The sequence below is a fragment of the Etheostoma spectabile genome, chromosome 16 (assembly GCF_008692095.1).
Source record: "Etheostoma spectabile isolate EspeVRDwgs_2016 chromosome 16, UIUC_Espe_1.0, whole genome shotgun sequence".
Lineage (NCBI taxonomy): Eukaryota > Metazoa > Chordata > Actinopteri > Perciformes > Percidae > Etheostoma > Etheostoma spectabile.
The window spans coordinates 3356318-3367789 of NC_045748.1; positions in this window are offsets into that span (position 1 = coordinate 3356318).

Genomic DNA, 11472 nt, shown 5'->3' on the forward strand with positions numbered 1-11472 from the left:
CCCCCCCCCCCACCCATTCTGTGTGTCTCACATCAAATCACAGTAAAGGTTGCCAGTAGTATATTGTAATGTGCACTCATAAATCAACTTCATTTTAGTTAAATGATTGCTCAGGTGAATGGAAGGGTCCAGAAGTTATTGCTTGAAACAAGACTTAATGAAAAATCAGACAAAACAAATATATAGTACATGCACAAAAAAAATGGTGTGGTTATTCAATAATAAACACATCCTCAATACATTAAAATATATTCACCTACCAAGAATTTAGATTTAACATCAGATAGATAGCCGTTTACCATGGTCTAGTGGTGGGATGTGTCATTTCTGCCATCATGGATGGCAATATTTTTTTAAATTTTTTATTATAAGTAAATGGCGATACAAAGAAAATCATGTGTGGCAGCATATTTAGCCGTGATGTTTCTGGCAATGGAGTCACTTATTTTCAGTGACATGAGAGAGAGAGAGAGAGAGAGAGAGAGAGAGAGAGAGAGAGCGAGCAAACGCACAGAGGGTGTCTGGTGAGGAAGCAGAGTTACAGGGAGGAATTGAAGGAAGCGGACAGCACAGCCTGAGGCAAAAAAGATGTCAAGCTGGGTCAGCAGCTCCACTGGGGGGATACATACTGCTGAATGGAGGAGTCCGAGAGCTCCTGGTTTTCTCACGGAGGAGGGCGTTCCATCTCCTACATAGTTGTAACCCCCCCCCACACCCCCACCACATCCCAACTGGAGAACCATTGCTGCTGGAGAATCATCATCCGTATCATCATTACATTATGTAGCTCTCGGTGATACAATGGAGGGCAACCACATTTTCAATGTAGCCGGGATCCCAGGAAATAAAAACACAATACAAGAACGCAAGGAAAACGCAATATTATTTAAAAAAAAAAAAAAAAAATAATAAAAAAAAAAAAAAAATATATATATATATATATATATATATATATATATATATATATATAATGACTGGAGAAGCTACCTAAATAATTATTGAAGCCTGTTCCAGGTTGGATATGTAAATAACTCTGATTTACTTAGCTCTGACTGTGCCTTCGGGCCTCGGGACCTTAACTAAAAGCAGTTTATTGGATCCTGTTTGATAAGGGCAACAAAGTAACAAGGGAGAATTCCATGTATGGCAGTACAGGAGGGATAGCTCCGTTTATTGGCCAGACAGAGAGTCAGGCTCAGTCAGAAAGGCAGACGCAGAGTCTGAAAGAGGGACACTGTAACTAAAACAGCCTGACAGCTGGGAAACTTTGGAGTTGCACAGCCGGTAGAGACAAGGGGGACAAGTTTGTACCCAGGTTCAGATAGAGGGTCAATCTCAAATAGAGAGACAGCATCAGGCAAAAGCTCAAATAGGGAGACAGGTTGAGGCAATGAAGCAGAAACGCACAGTCTGTGGCTGAGAGTCAGAAAGAGCCGTTAGCTAAATTGGCTCAATGTAGGTGGGTTTGAGACGTGTACAAAGGCAAAGATAGTGTTGTGCTTCTTTTGATAAATTCAGGTTCTCTGTTGGGAGATTTAAGTAATTATGAACATGCTGCTTGACCTCTTCAAAATTATCCGCTGCACTTTCTCAAAAATACAGACTGCAGATGGAGTGCACGTATCTCTCTGATGTTTGATGGCTAGCGGTATCTAATTAACCGAAATGGAAGGAAAATTATGCATTCTTTGCGCAAACATGAATGTTATCAGGAATTATTTAACCAAGCAGAGAATCTGCCTTAAATTATTTAAATTTTATTTTATATGAAACAGCCACTTTATCATTAAGATGTGTCTTAATCATTTGTACCATATACCTGTTACGCAACTTGTATCATTGGTTTTGAGCGGTGCTATACCAACAGCAGCAGTTGCATAAGCAGTAGTTATGTTGTCTTTCCTTCTCTCTTCCTGTCCGTGGCAGCTGGATATAGCCTCTGTTGATAATTAATCAAGACAAGCTCTGGCATGGGCACAAGAGTGTGTTCTGTTAGGGGTGCAGTGTGTAGTGACCCATCCACTAATAAGGTCCCTCGAGGTGAAACTGCATCGGAGCGTTAGAAGCTTGAAATTTGAAATCTCGCACTTGTCTCCGACTTCCTCTGGGAAGAGCTACAAAGACTAAAGGCGTGTGTGCCTATAGATTCAATGCAAATTATTTACTCATTTGATCTAATCTATCTGTCAGTCTATCTTGCTGGTTGGCTGTCTAGCCTTCTGTCTCGTGGCATCTGACAATGTGTCACTGAGGGATGATGGATGAGCCGACAATGGGAACCGGTTGTCTCTCAATATACTAACAGTATTTGAAAAGTTGTTTGAAAAAGAATGATCCCTTAATCACATACTCTAAAGATATACTTACAGTACATTAATAAAGGAGCAAACTTTTGAAACTGTGTAAAATTGCTGAAAAATAAATAAATTGACCAACCATATTGGTGCAGAAGTTGACTCAATGGTGCTTTTTGAAGATATGTTATTAAAAACCCTCATTATGAGCTTTACGTTTTATCCGAATGCCTTAAAAAGTGACTACTGCTTGCCTTTCTAGGGAAGTTGCAATGCAATTTCATTGTGTTGCGTGGTCTAAGGATACAACACTGAGCTTTTCTTTGATGCATATCATGCCAGAAAACAAACCATGTTGTAGTTGCTTTTGCCTTCAAACAAAGAAATAGACATAAATTAGTTGTCACACTGCAAGCATGGGGTAAGTCTTGCAATTATCAACGAAACAAATCTGTTAAATGTGTCTTTTTAGCTAGGGATGAGCGAGTACAGCATTATCTGTATCTGTATCTGTATCTGTTTACCACATGAATTATCTGTATCCGGATCTGTACTCGGACTGGGCGGGGCCTAAACCGGAAGTGGTCATATTTAACCAGGAAGTGGGTCGGGTTCTCTTGAAATGTGCGGGTCTTTAACCAGTATGTTATTTAAGCATGCAATTGATATGAGTTGATCAAAAATTGTTATATTTATTGCTGATTTGAAAACTATTTACATGACAAAATCAAGCTTCAGATCAAAGGTGTTCTCATGGTAACAAACAAACTATATACAGAACGTTTTGCAACAATGAATTCAACACATGCAGTTGCAATTATGAAGTAAAATGTAATGAACAAGAGTTTTCATACTCAATATAACTTTCTTTTTTTAACTTGTTATTTTTGTATGATCAGTTTGATTTTTTTTGTTTTTGGTTCTTTTTTATTTTTTTTATTTATTTTATTTCCACACAAGGTGTGTGTGTGTGTGTGTGTGTGTGTGGTGTGTGTGTGTGTGTGTGTGTGTGTAAGAAGAGACACAGAGAGGGGGGCGGGGGGCAGCTGACAGTAAAAAAAAAAAAAATCTCCGATGGCAGAGACGCAACAGGAGTTGCATTTAAACCAAGCAGCATGTCTGAAACCCACGTTCACCAGAAATCTACTGGTTACTAAGTCTGTAAGTACTAAAAACCGAAGTTAAAAACAAAGCTAAAGCTGAAGAAACCCTAAACGTTAACGGAACAAATCTGCAGACCGAATTGACTGAAGGAGCGGGAGCGAGCGAGCGAGCGAGAGAGAGCAAGAGAGAGAGCGAGAGAGAGAGAGAGAGAGAGAGAGCGCATTTCTCCATGTTCTGTGTGTGTGTGATTGATCCGAGCGTGTTTGAAGGGCGGGGGGGGGGGGCGCTGTGATTATCACAGAACGCTGCGCGGCCAGTTGAGGAGTTTTATTCAATCCGAGCACGGATATTGACTCATATTACTCGGATAATACTTGTACTCGGTAAAAGTGCTTTATCCTTACCGGATACTCGTTTCAGCCGGATACTCGGATCACCCCTATTTTTAGCCTTTGATTTTCAGGTGTCACATATCCAGCCCTTCTAGGGTTATAAACCACCCGTGACCTGTTTTTTTTTCTAGCTGTCTTTGTGTGGCTGTATACTATGTGTGTTTATGTATTTAGCAAAAAACCTACTGTAACATACTGAACTAAAGACATACATTTTCTAGGGTTTTAAAGAAACTAAAGAAGCTAGCTCTGTTTTGATACCAAGTAACCAACGGTCAACATTCATGATGGAAGTTTAAAAAAAAGTCCCTTTAGAGCTTTATTTTCTTCCTTTTCAGATAAAAACCAAGGGTGACCTTTCTTAGACGAGTCTCACCCTTGAATGTCTTTACAAATGTAAATAGGCAGGAAGCGATTTCATTGTTAACCTTTTCAACATTTTGACACAGAACAATGCACTACGGAACTTGCTGTACTCTCTTCAGAGTGTCTGCTAAGGTGATTTCATAAAAAAAAAAAAAATGTAATGTGGCCTTTCACTAAAAACCTAAACAAGAATTAAAGTCTTTAAAGGTCCAAGTAAATCAATTACTAACAAATAATCCGTTATGTTAGACTGCAGAGACATGACCTCAGTAACCTGACTACAGCTTCATAAATCACAATCATCCCTGTCTGGGTTTAAGTGTCACACCAATCCAGGAATCCATTGCCATATCCACCCCAGCAGCAGAGTATAAATCAATATATACAGTCATACTTAACGTGTAGAAGGGCATCAGTTGCTGGCTCATAAATCTGCCATAACTTTGCATTCATTTCCCCACCATTGGCGGTGTAAGTTCAGGATGAAAAAAACAAACAGATCCTCGCACTTCTTAACTCACACATTCTTTACCCTTGTGCTGCTGCCTCTTTGATGTGTAAGGAGCAGCTGTTTACCAAATCCAATCGTGCAAAGGCACAAACCCCAGCACGGCATCCACTGACACCGCCGACTTTGATTTGGTTTTTTTTTTGGTCTTCTCTCTGTCACATGGTTGACTCTGTCACAGCTAATCTGTCTCTTAAAATAAGTCTTTGAAGATCTGAACAGGAAAACAGTAACATGAAAATCAGAAGAACGGATGGAATGATGGAAGATTTATGCATAGTTTGGATTATTAATGTGGATGAAACAAGAAGGGAAATATGTGTCTGTCCAAACACAATCTCACTCCCATCGCGTCAAAGTGACGCTTGGCAAAATGCCTTTGGTGTTGGTTATTGACGGAAAAAGCACCCTTTGGCGACATACAGTGTTTAGACACGATTGGTCGGGACTGTTGGCATTGCTTTTTCCATCCATCCATCTTCGACCGCTTATCCGGTATCGGGTCGCGGGGGCAGCAGCTCCAGAAGGGGACCCCAAACTTCCCTTTCCCAAGCCACATCAACCAGCTCCGACTGGGGGATCCCGAGGCGTTCCCAGGCCAGGTTGGAGATATAATCTCTCCACCTTGTCTTGGGTCTTCCCCGAGGCCTCTTCCCAGCTGGACCTGCCTGGAACACCTCCCTAGGGAGGCGCTCGACATCTGACGTCCGTTTACCTGACACGTGGCATAAGGAAAGTTAGGTGTAGGAGAAGACCGTGCAAAATGCACAAAAAGTGTGTTTCAGTGACACACTGGTTACCCATCGCTGAGAGCAGGGAGTGAGAACATGTCTGTACATTTGCAACAAATTCTAATTAAACATATATTATGTAACATTGCTCCTCTAAAAATGACTAGACCTGTGTGAAATATTTTGTTTAGTTCTGTACTTACATTATCCCAAATGTTTCCCACAATGAACCCAGAGAAATCTATAATTTTATTCAAGGAAACATTCTGTGTTATTTGGTCGCCTGTCAAATATGAATACTATAATATAGACAACTGTGTAAATAATAGTGCTGAGAAAAAAAGTACATCTTGGTGGAATGAGGCTTGCATTTAAGGTACTCCTATATTTGACCAGTATGTCATGGAGTGGGTGGGAAAGCTTCAAACTTATGTTGTTCAGCATCCACCCGCACAACTTCCCTGGTCTTGTGTTTTATTTTACTGAGTTTGTTTGCGTCTGTTATCCTCAGCCTGCCTCCCCAGTACACAACAGCAAACAGTGGAAAACTGCTTTATTCTGTGAAGACTGAACGTCTGGATCTTCGGTTTTCATAGAAACAAGCTGAAAAAATGATAGTTGCAGCCTCAGGTCTCAGCCCCTCCTAGATGTCCTTTTTCCCGCCAAATAAAGAGTGCTTTCTAAAGTTACAACTCCTTTTATTCAGCGTTTTAATCACATGGTCCATTTGTGTTTGAAAAGTGGAGACTCGTGTGGATAATTTAGTTCCTCAGCAGTAGAAGCTGACTGCAATGATGGCAATGGTGGTGAAGGCAGCAACTCCCCTGATCCCATACTACTTTACTGTGTCCATTGCCATTGTTTTGCTTGTGAGACCCCTACCGTCAGAAAATTACACATTGTATGTTACAGATGATGGAGCACAAATCAAATGTTCAATAGGAACATTCAACAAAAACTTTTCTGTCTGATTTTCACTGAAAGCAATGCTTGCTTTTGGAACATTTCACAAACATTTCAGGTAATACGTTAATCTAATATTAGACATAACCAGACAACTTAGCAATGATTTATTACTATAAATGTGTTATTAAGGGCTTTTTCATACCCAAAAGTCCGAACCAAGATCTGGACCATGGTTTGTGGTTTTGTTACATTGTATACATTTGATCAGATTTGTTTTGATTTTACACTGCAGTTATGCAATTGCACTATACATTACATAACCATGTCCTGTCGTCATCACATATGTGGACCTTGTCTCCAAAAAACTCGTGATTGAGTGGTTTGTAGACATGCTTCCCGTCCTCTCGTATTCTCTCTCTGGTGTCTGAATTGTTTCTGACTGCTGCTCTCCCGGTGCTACAGCGGCTCTTTTGTTTTGTCTGAATTGAGAAGCAAAACTCTGAAACTTGCCTTGGGTTTTGAAGAGCAACAGCATAGTTTTTCAGGACAAACTGCAACCTACACTATACATTTACTACCACTTAACAAGTCAACTACTATTTTTTTTTGTATGCTTTGATAACCGGCAACTGTTTGCTATGAGCCACGACGATAGCTTCCCAGAACTTCCTGTATTTGGTTCGAAAGTCTGAACCATGCAAAAAATGCTTTCACATTAGAACAAACCAAATCATGGTTCAGTTAGATCTGGACTGAGACCACCTCTTTTGGTTGGACCAAATTCCGGTTGTTTGGTCTGGACTGTGGTCGGGGGTAGGTTTCACACAGGAAAGTGCGAAGGAACCTATTGTTTTTGTAAAGGTTAAATCTCCTCCTAGACCGTGATTCTGATCTTCATGAAACTTTGCAGGTAGTATCTCTGGTCCCTCATGACAAAAATTTATCAAAAGAATTTTGATAGCTCAAACAATGCGCAAGTTATAGAGGACCAACTTCCTGTAGGTGGCTGTTGAAACAGGAAGTTGTGTATCTTGGTCACAGTACTTTCAATGATCACGAAACTTGACAAAGTTGTTCCTCATAGGGGCATACGTGACAAATGTTGACTGAATCGGCCAATAGATGGCACTGTTTTAATTTTTTTTTTTTTAGGAATTACCAACATTACCCACAGTACTTTTTCTATCTTCTCCAAGAGCGTTTAGATCTGTACGGAAATTTGCGTGTTGACTGAAGAAATGTGCTTGTTATGGAGGACCAATCTTCATGGACGTGTAAGTCAACAGTTGGTGTTGCATATCTCAGCAACTATTGGACTGAATCAGAGGTAACTTGGCACATTTGTTCCCCGTGCTGCGCTGAGGCCGTGCGCAATGTTTTAAGTAAATTGCCCGGTCATCCTGCCGGTACCCCCGACATGTTAGGAGGGCCAAAGGCCTGTTTATCACTGCTTGCAGCTTTAATTTCATTTTTTCATTACAGTAGTTATATTTAGCAGTACCTTTATTCTGCTGTAATGGAGAAGTTCAGATCACAAAGTAATTTTCTGACCTCTAAAGATAGGAAATATTGGTCATGGCAGAGGAAAAGTTTCAGGGCAGTCATTAAAACAACAAGGCTCCTCAGGAGAATACAGGCAAGGAGAGGCTATCCACACTACAGATTAGACTGTGCCCCTCTGAGCTTCTATGGGGGATGAACCGCAGACACAAATCTTAGCATATGTTGGCTTGTACACGGGGGAATAGCAAACTCCCGCCTTTACACTAGGAGAGGCGGGAATGAGAAGTCACCTTGATTAAATTAGTTGTATATGAAAATAGGGTTATGCCTGTTGGGAGTATGTGACAAGGGTTTAGAAACCTCGCCTCTCACAACCCTGTGAGAATGACTTTTTTAATTTCCTCATTCTTTGTTCCAAGTTATATTTCTCCCTCTGTCTTTTGTCCCACAAGGGCTTTGTGTGCCAGGGTCAATGTAGAAATCTCATTTGGTTACTGTCCCCTCCACTCATGCACAATGTGAGATTCTATTAGCACCTTCCAAAACAGATCCTACCTGGGTTTTTCTTCCCCTCCTCTCTCTCCCGTATATAGCCTACCTTTCACATAATTTAGCTTTGTGTCCGCCTGTTTTTGTATGAAATCCCATCAGTCCAAAGAAGCCACAAGGAAATGCTGCATTCACCAAAGCCTCATTCATATCTGATATAAATCAATCGATCCTAGCCAGATGTCATGTTCGTGTAACCCAAAATAAGCGATTTCTTCACCTTTCCAACAAATTGAAATGATTACAGATGGCGAATTCTAAAATGTGACCAAATTACGTCCTGGCATTATAATAGATGAATTGCAGCTATGGATAACCGAGGTAAGGCTTTTTCTGTAATCTCTGTTCAAGCTGATGAGTATTGCTTTCACATTCCAGCTGTAGCATACATTTCACCAACTATTTTGGTTGTCTATTGCACTCAGACTAACACTGCTTGCACAGCTCTGTGGTCTTCAAGTAATGCTGCTGCTCCCATGCAAGGCACAAGCCAACAGCTATGACCCAAAATACGACCAGATTGTACAAGGTCGATTGTGCAAACAACTTATAACAACCCATATTGTGGATGGCCACAGTAAGTGTAAGGAAGTAAGGTGACAAAGTATAAGAGGCTCACAACTCTGCATAAAAAGGCAAGTTGGGGGTGGATGGGTGAAGAAAACATGACTTTCACTCAGGAGGCCATGGTTTGTGTCCAGTGTAAAACCAATGGTTTCTCTATTTTTAATACCCGCCTTTTACAGACCTAGTCGGTGACGTAGTTAAGTCCTCACTTCAGTAGTTTAACGTGACTCAAATTAACCAATTCCCAAAGTGTTTTTGTTACCTAATATTCTATACTATAAAACTCAAAAACTGTTATCTTATGGTCACTGTTGCGGTTCTTTAATATATATGTAGTTCATGTAGGCATTTGGATGTATTGAGTATGATCATGTTTGCAAGCCCTTCCCAGCTGCTGCCAGCTTTCTATAACTGAGTTTGTCAGCTATTTATGTTATCACCTATTGATAACAATCTCCATATGCATGCTGAATATTTGAGTTTTCCTGTGTGTCTGTTGTGTTTGCACCTTGGGAATCTAGAAAATCTACCAGGGATCTCTGCATTACTTTCCATAAAGTATTTGTGTATTATAAATTATTTATGCAGTTGCACATTTTTTTATTGTCAACTTATATTCAAAAATTTGTTATTGTATTTTATTCCTATTATTATTATTTCATGTATAGTGTATGTATGTATATTGTATCCTAGGATTTATATTCTGTGATGTGTGACTGATTTTGCTGCTGCAACACTGTAATTTTCCATTTTATTGGGCTCAGTATCTATCTAACTATCTATCTTGTGTGACTGAGTTCAGTCATTTCAGTTGGTTCTTCGTTGCTGTGATGAGTGTTGGTGGTCGAGCTTTAAAACTTTGAAGTACTCTTAATAATTTACCTTTGTTGTGTGGGTTCAGATGTCATGGTTAAATCAAGCCTTTTTCAGTGACAAAGCATTTACTTTTCTTTTGGTTGTTGTGTTCATGCAATGTATTGCTGCCAATCTGCTGGCATGCTTCCTGATCTAGTTTGCATGCTTTGCTGCATTTTAAAAGTTGTGCCGTTGCTCCACATTCTATAATGTGCTTATGGCAACAGATCAATGTACCCTATAACCCCTGATGTCCACCAACTACAGATGTCATGGGCTATTTCCCATTTAGCTTAAACATTCCCAAGAAACTCCAGGACACAGCTGCTTCATTTCCATTAAGTTTATTGGGGATTTTGTGAAACTGCAATACATTATAATGAGAACTCTATATTATAAATCAAACCCAAATGAACGATATCAGTGTAAATAACACCCCTTAGCTTGCATGGCACTGTAGCCTATATGACACACATAACACAATCAAGCTAGTAAAAACAACCAGCAGCAAGAAACATAAGCTAACTTTGCCTCGCACAAACAAATTAGCGTCTTAGCTGCTTCAATATGGTTACAAAACTAACAATGAGCAATAACCTAATGTTACACAATGATAAACACTCACAGACGTTGCCTTAGCAGAAAAGGAGAAGGAAAAACGATCCACTCAGAAAGAGACAACTGGTAGAGCTCACACAGTCCTGTAGCTGATCGCCCCATGGCAATTTTACTTCTTGTTTCCCAACATGCACTGGTACTATGTCACTATGGTTACAAAGATAAACAAACCTAACTGAACTGCTGAAACAAAGTAGAAGACAAATCTTTAGGCAACATGACAACAGTACTGCTGTGGATCGGCCCCGCTGCGTGTCGGCTCCATGCCCCGCTGTCCTTCTATACCCACCATGTCCGGATTTGTTATGAAATGGCTGCGGCCATGACTGACAGCTGAAGTCACGAGGACCCACAAGATCTCGCAAATTCACGTATGATCATTTGATATAACAGGATGCAGTTTCTATAAACAGAACCACAAAACCTCTGACCTGTTGCCTTCAGGCCTGTCTCCTCCCATTATGACATTTTCAAGATGTAGTGCAGGGAGCTATTATCCGCCGTGAGCATGGTGTATTTTATTTTGAAATTCACCGGATGTTTTATTTTGTGTCTGTGCTTGACTTCCTGTCCTGCACAATTTGCCCTTTCCTGAATTGCGTCAGAGCTCTCCAGCAAAAATAGAAGCTCTGCATATCTCTTCCCGAGGGCGCGGATCGCCGGGGCTGGGACAAAGTCGGTACGCAGCCGTTACGCACTTTGTGAAAATCCACACATTAACCTTTATGGAAACCTATTACTTATTATACTCCGCCCCTGTTCCGGAGTGAATCTGCAACCGTTCCGCAATAGGTGTAAATCAGGGGTAAGAAACTGTCGACTGTCACAGCTGGTGCACTGCATCTTAGCATACTGCAGCGGCTGTTCATGTGTTCATGACCCATCCCCATACTAGCATAACACCTTTATTATTTTTATTTTACACACTATCCACATGGTAGATGTAGCATGAGCTGCACACCAGCAAAGCAGCAGCGGCTTCAGTGCTCACTCTGGGTCTGTGCAGGATGCGTTCAGGTGTAATAGTATAGGTCACCCACATTTGGCAGGACTCAAGGACCCCACGTAGAGTCCCTGTA